The sequence below is a fragment of the Silurus meridionalis genome, chromosome 13 (genome assembly GCF_014805685.1).
Source record: "Silurus meridionalis isolate SWU-2019-XX chromosome 13, ASM1480568v1, whole genome shotgun sequence".
Lineage (NCBI taxonomy): Eukaryota > Metazoa > Chordata > Actinopteri > Siluriformes > Siluridae > Silurus > Silurus meridionalis.
Genome location: NC_060896.1, coordinates 12,814,384 through 12,831,816, shown reverse-complemented (window position 1 = coordinate 12,831,816; position 17,433 = coordinate 12,814,384). Strand labels below are relative to the sequence as shown.

Sequence of the window (17,433 nt, the reverse complement as noted above, 5' to 3'; positions counted from 1 at the left end):
CAAATGTTTCTTGATCCTGGTTATAGTGTAAAATCATTACATTTTAATGGTCCTAATTCATCTGATTCAAGTTTGAATTAGGCTGAATTGGGTGAATAAGAGAGAAAGAAAGCCAGTGTACTGACTGTTCTGGTTACTATCTATGCAGCATTTTGCATATTCTCTTTCATCTCTCAAATCCATTTTCTATTGGTTCTCTCTCTCTCTCTCTCTCACTCTCACTCTCACTCTCTTTTACTCCCACTGTTCAAAAACATAAATGTAGACAGACTGGCTGTGCCAAATTGCTCATAGATGGGTATGAAGGTGTGAACATGTGTGCATGGTGTCTTAAGAGGACCAGGTAGTCCATTTAAATGTAGTCTTCCACCTTCTTGTCAGTGGTGCTGGGATATGCTCATGTTTCATCGTGACCCAGACTAGAATGATGTAGGTAGTGAAGATGAATTAATGATTTAATTTTTTTTTTTTTTTTTTTCGTTTTATGTTTCATGGAAATGATGTCCTTATAATGAATTAAGCTGGAGTAAAAGGTGAAAATAATAACCATTTGTCAAGGTCCAGGAATGTATGGAGTGCACTGTTAAAGAATCACAATTGTGCAACATAAAGAAACAAAAAAAAATCAACCATTTGGCAACCCAAAGACAGTTGCCAGAATCTACTATATACGTCAGGTGAGCACAGTAAACTAAAGCTACTGTGACCTATATGTTACCTATATTTTAAATAAATGCGGCCTCAATCTGACATTAAAATTCATACCATACTATATATGCAACACTTCCTGTCTTTCTGTGTCATTTCTGGATATTTCATTCAGCAGTACAGCACAAACACTACATTGTTTTCCTGAACAGTGACACAATTGTCAATGACTGAGAAGCAAACTCACATGACAGATCTTTTTGGTGCCTGTGCCTTCATAAAATCTGAAAAACACAACCTTCTGATAGGTTTGTATGTGCTACCTGTGAGAAATCTGTATTTAGTCCTGTATTCGAGTGCCTCTTTAACCCTTTTCTACTCCATTTTTTATTAATTGATTGCTTTTGTCAAAAGCCTACTCCTACAAGCAGCTTCACTATTCATCCATTACTCACACTCAGGCTGAAGGAGTTTCTCCCATGCAAGTCTCTCACTCTGTCTTCCTGCAGTAGAGATTCTAACCACCCCCAAGGACTAGGGCAATATGCCAAGGCTTGTCTCTGAGCCCATTGATCTAAAGAAAACCAGGGGCACCGGGGCATCCAAAAGAGCCACTTTTTACCCACATGCTGACACATTCCACACCCACTTAACCTCCAGACACACTTATCTTAAAACAGATTATCCTTCATAGCATTCACGCTAAAATGGACAAATGTGATAACCAATCATGTTCCTGACTCAAATTAATCTCGTTACTAGTCCAATTCTCAGTAACTTAAAGCAACTGAAGGGAAGCAAATATAATTAATTAATTTACTAATAATTAGCAAAGGAGGCGAGGAGGTTCCAGCATCCATCTACCCCATATCCTATCCTACCCCAATCACCTAATAGCAAAATAGGTCCCTTTCAGTGAGTAAAACTCTAATTAAAAAAATGTATACTATAGATAACTTGATCTTTTTTTGCTACTTGAACATCTCTGCTAGAAGGCATTATGTCATCTGTTTAGGTTTCAGATGCCAGTTCAGGTGTGTAGAAGCCCACAGCCTATGGCTTGCACACAGACACACACACTTTGATATATTTTTCGAAAGCATGAGGCTCTGTTAACTGTACAGAAAATCCTCTGGCTTTGGCTGGAACTTCTTAAGCTGAGGGAACTACAAGTGAATCTCCATTACTGCAGCTCCCATATAATAGATTCAAAAAGACTCGCCACACTGTATTCAAACTGTAGCTGTAATAGAGATCGAATTGTGTTTTTCTCCGATTACATATTTCCAGCCAAAACTAGTGCATTTCCGATACAGGTAATTTGACCTGTATCTTGGATGAATGTCATACACACAGCCTAATTTAGAAGCTCTTGAATGGGGTAGGCTTCTAGACATCAGCTTGCATTTGTGTGGAAATTTAACCTAGTTACATCTGCAGAACTTCTGTTTGTCACAATTCTACTCCCTAGGTTCTACATTAGCCTAGTTACAAAAAGAGTGGATGAACTGCCAAATAATAAATCTGGCAAGTTTTCACTCAGTTTATCACATTTTCCATTTGCTCCTTTCAGTAGCATTTTTATTAAATGTAACCCTAGAAACTCTACATACAGCAGCCAGAGATTCCCATTCATTGTACTAATTTATTTATAACAAGGTTTCAGTGTAGTGCCACACTACATGCTCTGTGCTTATTTTCCCAGCATTAAGGCAGAAAATAGATGGTCTTCTATTATGCCGTGCATTTGCAGGTCAGTGGAAGCAGAGTTGTGAAGCAGAAGCAGTTTGACTACATGTGCCCACAACACATTTCATTTATCATAACAGTGGCCATCTCTTACGTAATGCAATTAATCCCAAAAGCGATTTCCCATGTCACTTTAAATCCTAGTGAGTGGGTGTTATCTAATTAGCTAAAGACAAATATGTGTCAAGTAAAATCAATGGCAATTCGTCTCCAAAATACAGGCATGCTGCGTGTGCACCGTGGGTCTGTTGGGGTGCACTTTATGTTTCAAATGAGGCATATCTCTATGCTATAATTTTCTCTCAACAGGATTTACCTTCAAAAGACTTGGTTTAAATAAGTGTAAACAGGTTCTTTTTAATCAGATATTACATTTACACATTATTAGTGCTTTCTGTTAGTGCCATACACAGCAGATTAATAAAGGCCTTGCTAGGAAATGGCATATTGCAGATCAAATTATCGGAAGCAGACAGAAGGCACAAATCTATGGCTCTACAGTTGTGCCAGGGATGCAAGATAAAGAGCAACCCAACACTTAAAACAAATATAAGTGCTTAATTATGGTACCAATGGAATTTTAGGTGAGCAATGCATATATGTGGAAGTGGGACATTTGCAATTGGGACTGGGGCATACAGGGAGTGCAGAATTATTAGGCAAATGAGTATTTTGACCACATCATCCTCGTTATGCATGTTGTCTTACTCCAAGCTGTATAGGCTGGAAAGCCTACTACCAATTAAGCATATTAGGTGATGTGCATCTCTGTAATGAGAAGGGGTGTGGTCTAATGACATCAACACCCTATATCAGGTGTGCATAATTATTAGGCAACTTCCTTTCCTTTGGCAAAATGGGTCAAAAGAAGGACTTGACAGGCTCAGAAAAGTCAAAAATAGTGAGATATATTGCAGAGGGATGCAGCAGTCTTAAAATAGCCAAGCTTCTGAAGCGTGATCATCGAACAATCAAGCGTTTCATTCAAAATAGTCGACAGGGTCGCAAGAAGCGTGTGGAAAAACCAAGGCGCAAAATAACTGCCCGTGAACTGAGAAAAGTCAAGCGTGCAGCTGCCAAGATGCCACTTGCCACCAGTTTGGCCATATTTCAGAGCTGCAACATCACTGGGTGCCCAAAAGCACAAGGTGTGCAATACTCAGAGACATGGCCAAGGTAAGAAAGGCAGAAAGTCGACCACCACTGAACAAGACACACAAGCTGAAAGCGTCAAGACTGGGCCAAGAAATATCTCAAGACTGATTTTTCTAAGGTTTTATGGACTGATGAAATGAGTGAGTCTTGATGGGCCAGATGGATGGGCCCGTGGCTGGATTGGTAAAGGGCAGAGAGCTCCAGTCCGACTCAGGCGCCAGCAAGGTGGAGGTGGAGTACTGGTTTGGGCTGGTATCATCAAAGATGAGCTTGTGGGGCCTTTTCGGGTTGAGGATGGAGTCAAGCTGAACTCCCAGTCCTACTGCCAGTTTCTGGAAGACACCTTCTTCAAGCAGTGGTACAGGAAGAAGTCTGCATCCTTCAAGAAAAACATGATTTTCATGCAGGACAATGCTCCATCACACACGTCCAAGTACTCCACAGCGTGGCTGGCAAGAAAGGGTATAAAAGAAGAAAATCTAATGATATGGCCTCCTTGTTCACCTGATCTGAACCCCATTGAGAACCTGTGGTCCATCATCAAATGTGCGATTTACAAGGAGGAAAACAGTACACCTCTCTGAACAGTGTCTGGGAGGCTGTGGTTGCTGCTGCACGCAATGTTGATGGTGAACAGATCAAAACACTGACAGAATCCATGGATGGCAGGCTTTTGAGTGTCCTTGCAAAGAAAGGTGGCTATATTGGTCACTGATTTGTTTTGTTTGGTTTTGAATGTCAGACATGTATATTTGTGAATGTTGAGATGTTATATTGGTTTCACTGGTAAAAATAAATAATTGAAATGGGTATGAATTTGTTTTTTGTTAAGTTGCCTAATAATTATGCACAGTAATAGTCACCTGCACACACAGATATCCCCCTAAAATAGCTAAAACTAAAAACTACTTCCAAAAATATTCAGCTTTGATATTAATGAGTTTTTTGTGTTCATTGAGAACATGGTTGTTGTTCAAATTAAATCCTCAAATAAAATTAATCCTCAAAAATACAACTTGCATAATAATTCTGCACTCCCTGTATACTGTACTTATGAAAGTGGGGCATGTATATGTGAAGGTTGTGCTGGGTGTCGAGTGTGAAGGAGGGGGAGGGAGACAGGGACCACTGTTAATATCAATATTAATAAGGCACAATAGCATAATCCATTGATGTAGCCCAAAATTGCATAACAAATATGTAATTGTAAAGATTGTAAAGCATTTCTCAGCAATCTCAGTTTCCCAATCTACGTACAAGATTTAACAATGGCAATACTAGGTGCACTATACTCTTAAAAAGTTAATACTTATCACCTACACTATATATCTCTTTTGCCAATTTTCATACACTAGCAAATTCCCCACTATCTTACACTTAGAGATAATTGCTTACTACCCTCTTCAACATACCAGAGCTCAGAGATAAGTAGAGTAATTCACCCCTCCTACCCTTAACCCTCAGAGCACAGCCAATTTTGCTCTATTGGATCCCAGCCATTGACTACTGTGGCATCATCGAAATTTAAACTTGCATTGAAAGGGTAAGCACTTTTCTGTTGCACTGTTTCTGAGATTCTGTCTAGGGAAATTTTATTAAAAAAAAAAAAAAATTCTAAATGAATAGTAAATTAAAACTAGAATAAAAAAAATAAAAAACAGCTATAACTATAATAAAAGAGTGACAATTATATTTATCATATATTTATATGTATTTAAAACAATAACAACCACAGTGTCGCTGGGGAAGTGGATATTGAATCCCATCAAATGGTTTGTGCACATCAACAAAATATGAGTTTTCACAGATTACCTGCTTTTAAGAACAGAATAAGTGTATTTTTACAAAAAAAGAAGAAGCAACACAGAGAAAGGGATTATGGAAGATTTCAGTCACTTCAACCAATCAGCTGTCTATAATGAAAATCCCCTTAAACAAAATGTAGGTTCTAACTAGTGCATTTCCATGTTGCTGACTTGTTCCTGCAAAGAATACACTTTTTTGTACCTTTAGTTTGAATCTTTAACTTGTGCATATTAAATGTACGAAAGATAAAAGAACCAACAGCGGATGAAGATAAAGCAGAGTTTAGTATAATTGAATCAATAAAAATCAAGCAAGTAATGCATAGAGAGACAAGCAACTAGGAAAAGGGGAGAATACGAGAATTTCCATCAACTAAGCAGTTTTACATAATGTTTAAAGATAACTTTTACAAAAGCATAAAGAAAAATCAGTTTAGTGCCCTTTTTTAATTCATTAATAACTTTCATTTCGAATAAATATTTTTTCCCTGGCCAAAAAGCAAGATATTAAACGTTTTTAATGGTCTTAAAACAAATCATTGGACAGTAAATTAGCAATACTTAAAAAAAAAAAAAAGTAACTTGGTATAGCACAGCTTTTATCTTTACTTTCTTTAAATATTTAAGCCATGTGAATAAACTTGCAGAAAGCTTTTGCTAGTGCTGATCCATTCAATGTTGATGACGTCAAACAGCTGATTAGTAATTGAAAACTGTGTAAACTCACATGTCGAACATTTACCTTTGTGTACAAGAAGACCGTGCAAGTGATTTATCCTATTTCTAGCTTTTTCCTTCAAAACCATTCACCGCAGTGGGTCATTTTTTGACCGGAGATTTGTACTTACGATCATTAAACACTTCATATTTGCTATTTAGTGCTCGTTCCATCTTCATACACGAGTGTTTAAATGTGCTTTCTGGTATAGAACGGACATCATATTGACTGGAAATTACATGGGGGATTTTTTGTTTATTTCGGTACCTCAGAGAGAGAGAGAGAGAGAGAGAGAGAGAGAGAGAGAGAGAGAGAGAGAGAGACACTTGAGGTGTTTTGGGAGGAAAATGTCCAGCACAACTCAAACATAAGCACAATCTGGATTAATTTTGCTTTGCGCTGTTACAGACTGTGAGTGAAGTAAAGGGAGATGGAGAAGGTGTAAGTATGTGTTGTATTAAAGGAGTATTATGGGAGAATGGCAGCACTTCAACCCCATGCATACCTACCATGAGCTCGTGTAGCACCTCTGTCTCTTAGCAACGCGGGCTCAGGGCGGAAGCAGCGGCCACATCAATCAGTCGGGTGGACTACAAAGAGGGAGAAAGCCAAGAGGAAAATCACACACACACACACACACACACACACACACACACACACACAGAGAGAGAGAGAGAGAGAGAGGAGAGAGAGAGAGAGAGAGAGAGAGAAGTCTATTATGTATGCAATAACCACTTTATATGTGTGACTCCTTTATGAGCCATTATTAAAACATATCAATAATAAGATACTGCAAGACACGTGCACCATTCCAGTTTCAATTAAAGTCCCACCGCTATAGGAAACTGATATCACACCTACCTTGTAAATCATCTCCAGCTTGTATCTCCTTCATCTCTTTTCTTCAAATGTACAGCTGAGCTCAGGCTGGAGAGTATCAACACTGAAGCATTCCCACGTCTTTCTCCCTTCAGACTCGTATAAGGGCTCTCTTTCAGCCTGGATAAGAAGATGATGATGATGAAGATGATGGTGATGCTACCGCGCTGCAGAATGCATTCACATGGAGTCTCAGATGTTCCTTGATTCCTCACTGTTCAGCTGTGATGCCGGATTCCGCTCCCTGTTCCTCTTTTGCTGTTGAAAAATCTGCTTTCAATACGGCGTTCAGCTCCTGTCTGGATATACATTTGCTCACCTGGATCTTCCAGACCCTCAACGCTTTGGATTAGGAGCACCCCTGAAAAAGGCACCCCTTCGACGCGCATTACTCCGAATCTCCCAAACGCCTAATGGGAAATGTAGTTGTTTCTGCTGAATCCAGGGTCCCGTTTTGCAAAACTAAAAACCAGTAAACACAATAAGACGACATGCCTATTTTTAAGTTCAGGTTGCTGAAATGACCAAGTCTGAAATTCGGAAATATGTTGCATAAATAATGCAAAGGTTTACGCGTGATAAAAGGTAGGAACCTCATTTCCCATGATGCACTGCTTCTGTTACAGAAGATTATTGAGCAGGGTGAAGTGGTTTTCTCTGTGTGTATTTTCGTACCTTGTTACATTTATATTAAACATTTGTTTTGTATTATGACATTTTATGCATAACCATACCCTGTTTTTTGTTTGTTTGTTTGTTTGTTTGTTTTGTTTTTTTAAGCACTTGGATTGATTTCAAAATATTCGACATCAAATATTTCGTTGTGTTCCTGTGTACAGATAACAGTGTTCAGCTTGATACGTGATAATACCTGAGAGCGTTTATGCTAAGGGCTGGGTGTCTTACAGTCATAAAGACATGGCGAAATTGTTTTTGTCTGTCACCTCAACTGAATTCCACCATAGCTAGAAGGCATGGATTATTAACATATAGGAACCAATGGCGCCATCGTGTGGATGGAATCCTGATGTGTCTTGCTAGTGTATGTGCATTGCTGATGGTAGTAGATTAATCCCAATAAGTAAAACATTTTCTAACTAAAATAACATCATGGTTTGCATAAATTGGTAGTAGTGAGTAGTGGTCCACATGTATCCCTGACCTCAACCTCACTGATTACCTTCGGATGAACTGCAATGCTGAATGTGTGCTAAGCTTTCTCATTCAATATCAGTGCATGACTTCACTTGTGTTCTTTAGGCTGAATCAGAAATTCCACAAGGCCGCCTTCCAAAATTTAGAGGAAAACTTTCCCAGAAGTATGGCTGTTACTGTAATAGCAAAGAGGAGACTAAATCCTGGGCTTATATTGCTCTCAGCAAGGATATTTGTTACATTTTGTGTATACAAGTGAGTTCTCAGTTTTCCTCCCAACTCACAAAGGCAGGTGGCATGAATAGCTGGCATGGCTGAGAGTTCAATGAGGATAAAGTGAATACTGGAAATGAATTAATTTATTTTATTTGCTACAAGGGTGAGTGGGAATGTTCAGGACTTTGTGCCTAGGGTTGGAGTGAATACTAATTCTAGGCAGCATGTAAAGCAGTGTAAAGCATAATGCATGCAGACTCAGAAGGAATGTTTTTTGTATAACTGCTACATCTGGAAAATGCAACTTTTACCTGAATAAGTCCTAAGTGTTTTATTAGTCATATTTTCTGGTAATCAACTATCACATTATACCACTTATTTATTGATTAATGTCCTTTAACTATACATTCAGCTATACATGTAGTTTTTATTTCCTACTTATGGGGATAATTATTTTGGATTTTTTTTAGGAAATCAAAATAGTGAGTGCAACTGAAAACAAATGTCATGCAACAGTCATTAAGCATTTTGTTTGAGTTGACAAAACAATCAGCTGGTAATATCTGATAACGACTTGTTTATTTTTTTGTTAAAACAAACTTCTGTGGCTTTAGAACCACAGAAACCAAACACTCTGCTTTCTATTGACATACTGCCAGCATGGAGTTCTTTCTGTTAGAGACCACTTTGTGTAACTGGGGATGTTTCCACATGAACAGTCTGCTACAATAGTTTAGGACTGCAATTTGCATTAACAGTTTTGCATTTAAGCATCCATCACTTAATAGTGCACCTCAACATTAATAAAACTATTATGAATGGACATTTAGTGTCACTTAAATGAGAATGGGGTATCTGTTAAGTCTGGTTCTGCTCATGTTTTTTTCCTTATGCCATTTCAATAAGTTTTCCCTTTCCACTATAGCCACTAACATGCTTATTAAGAATACACGTATATGCACTAGACTTATAGGCACTGAAATATAAATAAAAAAATTTATAACCTTTTTATCTCTCTAAATCTACTTTGGGGCAAAGTCAATTATTAACAGTGATTTAGTGGGTTTTGTGGAAGTAGTGCAATGAATAAGCAAAGTGATACAAGTTTGTATCAGCTGTAAAAACCTTTGGTAAAATGCATGTTTATTATTATATCATAAATGAAATTGACTATAGTCATAAACACACCATTTGCCTGCCTAAAAATTAATGGTTACCAGACAGTTCTTAAAAATCTTTTCTTCTTCTTCTTCTTTCGGCTTCTCCCATTAGGGGTCGCCACAGCGGATCATCCGTCTCCATACCACCCTGTCCTCTACATCTGCCTCTTTTAACCCAACTACCTGCATGTCTTCCCTTCACCACATCCATAAACCTCCTCCTTGGCCTTCCTCTTTTCCACCTACCTGGTGGCTCCATCCTCAGCATTCTTCTACCAATATAACTCATGTCCCTCCTCTGCACCAAATCATCTCAATCTTGACTCCCTCACCTTGTCACCAAAACATCCTACATATGATGTCCCTCTAATAAACTCATTTCTAATCCTGTCCATCATCGTCACTTCCAACGAAACCCTTAACAACTTTAACTCTGCTACCTCCAGCTTTGCCTCCTGTCTTTTACTCAATGCCACTGTCTCTAGTCCATACAACATCGCAGGTCTCACCACAGTCCTATAAACTTTTCCTTTCATCCTTGCAGATACCCTACTATTACAAATCACTCCTGTCACTTCTCTCCACCCACTTCACCCTGCCTGCACTCTTTTCTTCACTTCTCTAACACACTGTCCATTACTTTGCACTGTTGACCCCAGCTACCTGAACTCCTCCACCTTCTCCACCTCGTCTTACTCCTACTGACTTTTATTCCCCTTCTCTCCAGTGCATATCTACACCTTTCCATGCTCTTCTTAACCTGTTCTCTACTCTCACCACAAATCACAATATCATCTGCAAACATCATAGTCAAGGGAGACTCCTGTCCGACCTCGTCCGTCAACCTGTCCCTCACCACTGCAAACAGGAAAGGGCTCAGGGCCGATCCATGATGCAGTCCAACATTCACCCTGAACCAGTCTGTCTTTCCTACTGCACACTTCACTGCTGTCACACTGTCCTCATACATGTCCTGCACCACCCTCACATACTTCTCTGACACACCTGACTTCATACAATACCACAACTCCTCCCTTGGCACACTGTCGTACGCTTTCTCTAAATCCATGAATACACAATGCAATTCTTTCTGTCCTTCTCTATACTTTTCCATTAATATTCTCAAAGCAAATAAGGCATCTGTGGTGCGCTTCCTTGGCATGAAACCATACTGTTGCTCACAGATGGTCTTCTCTCAGCCTGGCTTCCACTACTCTTTCCCATAACTTCATGGTGTGACTGATCAACTTAATTCACCTGTAGTTACTGCAGATCTGCACATCTCCCTTATGCTTAAAGATCGGTACCAGCACACTCCTTTTCCATTCCTCAGGCATCCTCTCACCTTCCAGAATCTTGTTAAACAATCTGGTTAAAAACTCCACTGCCATCTCTCATAATCATCTCCATGCTTCTACAGGTATTTCATCTGGTCCAACCGACTTTCCACTCTTCATCCTCTTAATCGCTGCTCTCACTTCCTCCTTACTAATCCTATCCACATCCTGCTTTACAATCTCCACACCATCCAACCTTCTCTCTCTCTGATTTTTCTTATTTATCAGCTGCTCAAAATACCCCCTCCACCTTCTCAACACACTCTCCTCACTAGTCAACACATTTGCATCTCCATACTTTATTGTTCTAATTTGCAGTACATCCTTCCCAGCTCTGTCCCTCTGTCTGGCCAATTGGTACAAATTCATTTCTCCTCCCTCAGTGTCCAACCTCTCATACAGCTCCTCATATGCCTTTTCCCTGGCTTTCGCCACCTCCCTATTTACCTGCTGCCGCATCTCCTTGTACTCTTGCCTACTTTTCTCATCACTCTGTCGATCCCACTTCTGCTTTGCCAACCTCTTTCTTCTTATGCTCTCCTGCACTTCCTCATTCCACCACCACGTCTCTTTGTTTTCCTTTTTATTTCCAGATGTCACACCAAGTACTTTTCTAGCTGCCACTCTTATTACTCCTGCAGTAGTTACCCAATCCTCCAACACCTCTTCACCACAACCGAGCTCCTGTCTGACCTCTTCCCTGAACCTCACACTACACTCTTCCTCCTTCAGCTTCCACCATCTTATTCTTCTTTCAGTCCTCACTCTCCTCCTCTTCTTCCTCACCTCCAAAACCATCCTACAGACCACCATCTGATGCTGTCTAGCTACACTGTCCCCCGCCAGCACCTTACAGTCTCCAATCTCCTTCAGGTTGCATCTCCTGCATAGAACATAGTCCACCTGTGTGCACCTTACTCCACTCTTATAGGTCACCCTATGATCATCCTTCTTCTTAAAACAAGTATTCACCACTGCCATTTCCATCCTTTTAGCAAAATCCACCACCATCTACCCTTCCGCATTCCTCTCCTTAAGGCCATACCTACCCATAACCTCTTTATCATCTCTGTTCCCTTCACCTACATGCCCATTAAAGTCTGCCCTATTCACCAATTGTTCTTTCCTAGGTACACCATCTACCCCTTCATCTAATTCATCTTGTTACCAAACCTATTTTTTTTAGTGAACCTTTAGTAAAATATTTAAAGTACATTTTAAATATACCCTGGGATGGTCTCTAATTATATGGGAGCTATATCTGGCCCATACCTATACATTTCACATTCTACTGATACAAAATATATCTAACTGCATCACATTGTGATACAGCAACTGCACCAGATCAGAATGTCCTCCAACTGTTGGTGAAAACTGCCCAAAACATTACTGGTGTTCAGCTACCCTCAGTAGACCAAGACATATACCACAAACGCTGCCTATGAAGGGTGAGAAACATTATGAAAGACACCTCTCACCCTAGCCATGGACTGTTTATTTCTCTCCTATTTGGGGTCAACATAGGAGCCTTCGTGTCATAACAGCAAACTCAGTAACAAGTTATTTACCTCAGCTGTCAGCCTACTGAACTCTATAAATAAACAATGATCTTTACATCCAACTCGGTCTACTTCACTTTACTCTTTGTAGTCTACTGCATTGTACATTAATATGTCTCAAATCAAATCAAATAAAATTTTATTTGTCACATACACATACATACAGAGTACGACATGCAGTGAAATGCTTTATACAGCTGTCCGGCGGAGGGAATAGGATGGGGAGAAAATAAAACAAAGAAGAAGAAGGCAGATTAATAAAGAGTATAAACTAAATAGTATAAACTAAAATATAAAATATATAAAGATATAAAGATATATATGAGGAAAAAGTGTATATACAAGGTATGCTTATGGATACAAGGTATGCTTATGTACAGTAAACAGTAATCACATAAGGTGGTTGATGTGATTGCCCATAAAGTGACTGTGTGCGGTGTGGTGTGGTATAAAGTGCACTGTGCTGTGCAAGTCCGCAGTTGAAGTGACAGTCCAGAGGTTAAAGTGTTGTAGTGCGAAAAGAAAAACGTGCAGAAAAAGTGTGGCGATGAAGAGAGTGGACCAGCTTTTAGATCCTGGGTGTTTCCTGGTTCAAACTCTGAATGGTCTGCGGGAAGAAGCTCCTCCTAATTCTCTCTGTGTTCGGAAAAATCTTTCCAGCGGAGCAGAAGCGTTTTCCTGAATGCAACAAAGGAAAGAGTCCATTGTTAGGATGGCTGAGGTCCTTCACAATCTTCCTGGCTCTAGTCCGGCACCGCGTGCTGTAGATTTAGCGGTTGGTATGACCGCTCCTGCTTTGTGCTGACTATCCACTATCAGCTCCTTAGTCTTGCTGACGTTCAGGAGAAAGTTGTTCTCCAAGCACCATCTCTTCAGGTTTTTAACTTCCTCTCGTCGTTGTTGGAGATCAGGCCCACCACAAGAGTGTCTCTTTACTGTCCTTTACTGTGTCTCTTTAATGTCTCTTTACTGTACACTCACATTGTTTTCTGTTCACTTTCAAATAATACCCTTCTGTGTTGCTTTAGATTTTCACCTTATACAATCTTTATATATACAGTAGAATAGAATAATTGTATATGTGTATATTTCAATATTTCTATTAGATTTATTTATAACCCAGCCATTAACATTGCACAAGCCAGTGCACTCTCGAGGCCCGGGTTACTAACAACCACCACAGGTATCATTAGCCAACAAGGGTGGAAATTGAACTACTGTTGGCCAAAAGAAGAGAATGAAAGGAGGAAGACATCTACAGAGACAGCAGGAAAAGGAGAAGTGTAGGAGAGTGAAGGTTAGGGTGTGCACTTTAAATGTTGGTACTATGACTGGTAAAGGGAGAGAGGTAGCTGATGTGATATAAAGGAGAAAGATATATATGTTGTGTGTTTAGGAAACCAAGTGAAAGGGGAGTAAGGCTGTGAACAATGGAGGTGGGTTTAAACTGTTCTTTCATGGTGTAGAGCGTTTCTAAAAGGGGGATGAATGTGAAGCTGGAAGTGATGTTGAAGGGGTGATGATAAATGTCATCAGTGTTTATACTTCACAAGTGGGTTGTGAAATGGAGGAGAAGAACAATTCGGGAGTAAGTTAAATAAAGTAGTAGAAGGTGTACCTAGGAAAGAACCATTGGTGATTGAGTAAGACTTCAATGGCCATGTTGGTGAATGGAACAGAGGTGATGAGGAGGTGATGGTAGGTGATTTTATGATTTCAAGACTCGACTACTGCAACTCTCTGCTGGCAGGTCTTCCCCTGAACGCTATCCGTCCACTGCAAATGATCCAAAACGCAGCTGCACGGCTTGTGTTCAATCAGCCCAAGTTCTCCCACACCACCCCACTGCTGCGCTCACTTCACTGGCTTCCAGTAGCTGCACGTATCAGATTCAAAACACTGATGCTTGCCTACAAGGCCAAAAATAGACCAGCGCCATCTTACCTCGGTGACCTCATCACATCTCCAGCACTGCTCGACTGGTACCACCTTTTCTCAGAATGAGAGGTAAGTACACTTCAAGGCTCTTCTCTGTTCTGGCACCAAGGTGGTGAAATGAACTTCCCCTAGATGTCCATACAGCGGAGTCCCTGAATATCTTTAAGCGATGACTGAAGACCTACCTCTTCCTGAAACACTTAAATTAGCACTTTCCAAGTTTGTAGAACTCTAGAGTTATATTTATATTATGTTTGTAATCTTGCGTACCAGTGTAGATTTATTCATTACTAGTGTCTCAAAGCACTTTTGTACGTCGCTCTGAATATGGGCGTCTGCTAAATGCCGCAAATGTAAATGTAAATGTAATGTAGGTATTGCCTAAAGGAGAGGAATGTGGAAGGGCAGATGGTAGATTTTGCTAAAAGGATAGATATGGCAGTGGTGAATACTTATTTTAAAAAGAAAGGAGGAGCATAGGGTGATGTTTAAAAGTGGAGGAAGGTGCACACAGGTGGACTATGTTTTATACAGAAGATGCAACCTGAAAGAGATTGGGGACTGTAAGGTGATCGCAGGGGACAGTGTAGCTAGATAGCATCAGATGGTGGTCTTTAGCATGGCTTTGAAGGTGAAGAAGAAGAGGAGAGGGCAATGACTGAAAAAGAATAAGATGGTTGAAACTGAAGGAGGAAGACTGTAGTGTGAGATTCAGGGAGGAGGTCAGACAGGAGCTCAGTGGCAACTACTGCAGACGTGATAAGTGAGATAAGTGTGGTGCAAGTTTGAGCAATAAAGAATGCAGATGGAAATGTGTTGACTAGTGAAGGAGAGTGTGTTGAGAAGGTGATGAACGAGGAAAATGAGAGCGAGAGGAGGTAAGATGGTGTGGGGATGGTGAAGCAGGAAGTGGATAGGATTAGTAAGGAGGAAGTGAGAGCAGCTATTGAGAGGATGAAGAGTGGAAAGTCGGTTGGACCAGATGACATACCAGTAGAAGCATGGAGATGTTTAGGCAAGATGGCAGTGGAGTTTTTAACAAGATTGTTTAACAAGAATCTGGAAGGTGAGAGGATGCCTGAGGAAAGGAGAAGGAGTGTGTTGGTACAGATTTTTAGGAAAAAGGGAAATGTGCAGACATGCAGTAATTACAGGGGAATAAAGTTGATCAGTCACACGATGAAGGTTTGGGAAAGAGTAGTGAAAGCCAGGCTGAGAGAAGAGGTTACCATCTGTGAGCAACGGTATGGTTTCATGCTGAAGAAGAGCACTACAGATGCAATATTTGCTTTGAGAATGTTAATGGAGAAGCATAGAGAAGGTCAGAAGGAGTTGCATTGTGTGTTTGTGGATTTAGAGAAACCGTATGGCAGGGTGCAGAGAGAGGGGTTGTGGAATTGTATGAGGACGTCAGGTGCGGCAGAGAAGTATGTGAGGGTGGTACAGGACATGTAATTGTGTGAAAGCAGTGATTTGTGCAGTAGAAATGACAGACTGGTTTAAGGTGGAGGTGGGAGGTGCATCAAGGATCGGATCTGAGCTCTTTCCTGTTTGCAGTGGTGAAGGACAGATTGACGGACAAGGTCAGACAGGAGTCTCCATGGACTATGTTGTTTGCGGATGATATTGTGATTTCTGGTGAGAGTAGGTCCTCCAGAAGTGCCTGGAGAGGTGGAGTTACACAGAGTAAGACAGAGTACATGTGTGTGAATAAGAGAGAGGATAGTGGAGTGATGCGGTTGCAGGGAGAAAAGGTGGTAAAGGTGGTAAAGGAGTTTAAGTACTAGGGGTCAACAGTGCAAAGTAAAGGCGATTGTGTAGGATAAGTGAAGAAAAGAGTGCAGGCAGGGTGGAGTGGGTGGAAAAGAGTGAAAGGAGTGATAGGGGACATAGGGTATATAGGTAGAAGAATGCTGAGGATGGAGCCACCATTGAGGATGAAAAAGAGCAAGGCCAAGGAAGAGGTTTATGGATGTGGTGAGGGAGGACATGCAGGTGGTTAATATGAAAGAGGCAGAAGTAAAGGACAGGGTAGAATGGAGACAGATGAGCCACAGTGGCAACCCCTAATAGAAGCAGCTGGAAGAATAAGAAGATATTAGATTTATTTATACTATTTATTTGTTACAATTTGTACTTCTGGTTAGATGCTAACTGCATTTTTGATTGGCCATGTACTTGTACTCTGCACAATGACAATTAAGTTAAATCTAATCTAATTAGCTGTTTGATGCAGTTCTACACTGCAGTCATTGAATCTGTCCTGTGCTCATCAATCACCATCTGGTTTGGAGCAGCAACAAAACAGGACAGGAACCAGACTGCAGAAAAAGGTTAAAACAGAAGAAAAAAATCATTGGTGCTCCCCTGCCCATTTTCCAGGACCTGTACCATACAAGAACCAGAAACCGGGCAGGAAAAATCACTACTGACCCTTCGCACCCTGGACACAACATCTTTCAGCTCCTCCCGTCTGGCAGGCGCTACAGAACTTTGTTTACCAAAACTGCCAGACACAGAAACAGTTTCTTTTCCCAGGCAATCACCCTCATTAATAACTCACCTTAATAATATTCCCTGCTTCATATATAAGTACTGCACAGATTTAGAACTGCCAGTCATCACATTATCTATATCTGTTACACACACTATGGCTGCTGTATATTGTACAACATTCTAAAGTAAACTCTTTATCATACCTGATGCACAATACTGTCATTTGCACTACTGTGCACTCTCACACTTTATGTACATTACTGATCTCTCATATAACCTTTATCCCTATTTAATACTCATACTGTCTATATTGTCTCACATTGTCTGTATTGTCTTGTATAGTCTGTTTTTGTCTTGTCTTGTCTGCTTTGTCTTGTATAGTCCAAGCTGAATGTATAGTGTTATTAATGTCTGTAATTTGAGAGTCACTAACAGCTGGAACCAAATTCCTTGCGTGTGTCTACACACTATAAACCTATAAGCCAATAAACCTGGTTCTTATTCTGATTTCTTAAATGCTCTCATGTAATGAATCAATGTAATTTCTCATATTTTTATAAAAAATGCAACTCTGAATAAAACATTTTTAATTGAAAGTTCTATACAATCAAACTGAAA

At 40.2% G+C, this 17,433-nt stretch overlaps 1 protein-coding gene across 1 annotated transcript in view; it reads right to left on the bottom strand.

Annotated features, from left to right (window-relative positions):
- st3gal2 (ST3 beta-galactoside alpha-2,3-sialyltransferase 2) overlaps positions 1 to 7,626 on the bottom strand; it is a 29,772-nt gene extending 22,146 nt beyond the window's left edge. The window contains exons 1-2 of the mRNA XM_046864157.1: positions 6,937 to 7,626; positions 6,585 to 6,665 (exon numbers count right to left, since the gene is read on the bottom strand). The gene's annotated coding sequence lies outside the window, so the exon portion shown is untranslated. The remainder of the gene's footprint in view (positions 1 to 6,584; positions 6,666 to 6,936) is intronic.
- Positions 7,627 to 17,433: the final 9,807 nt, after the last annotated feature.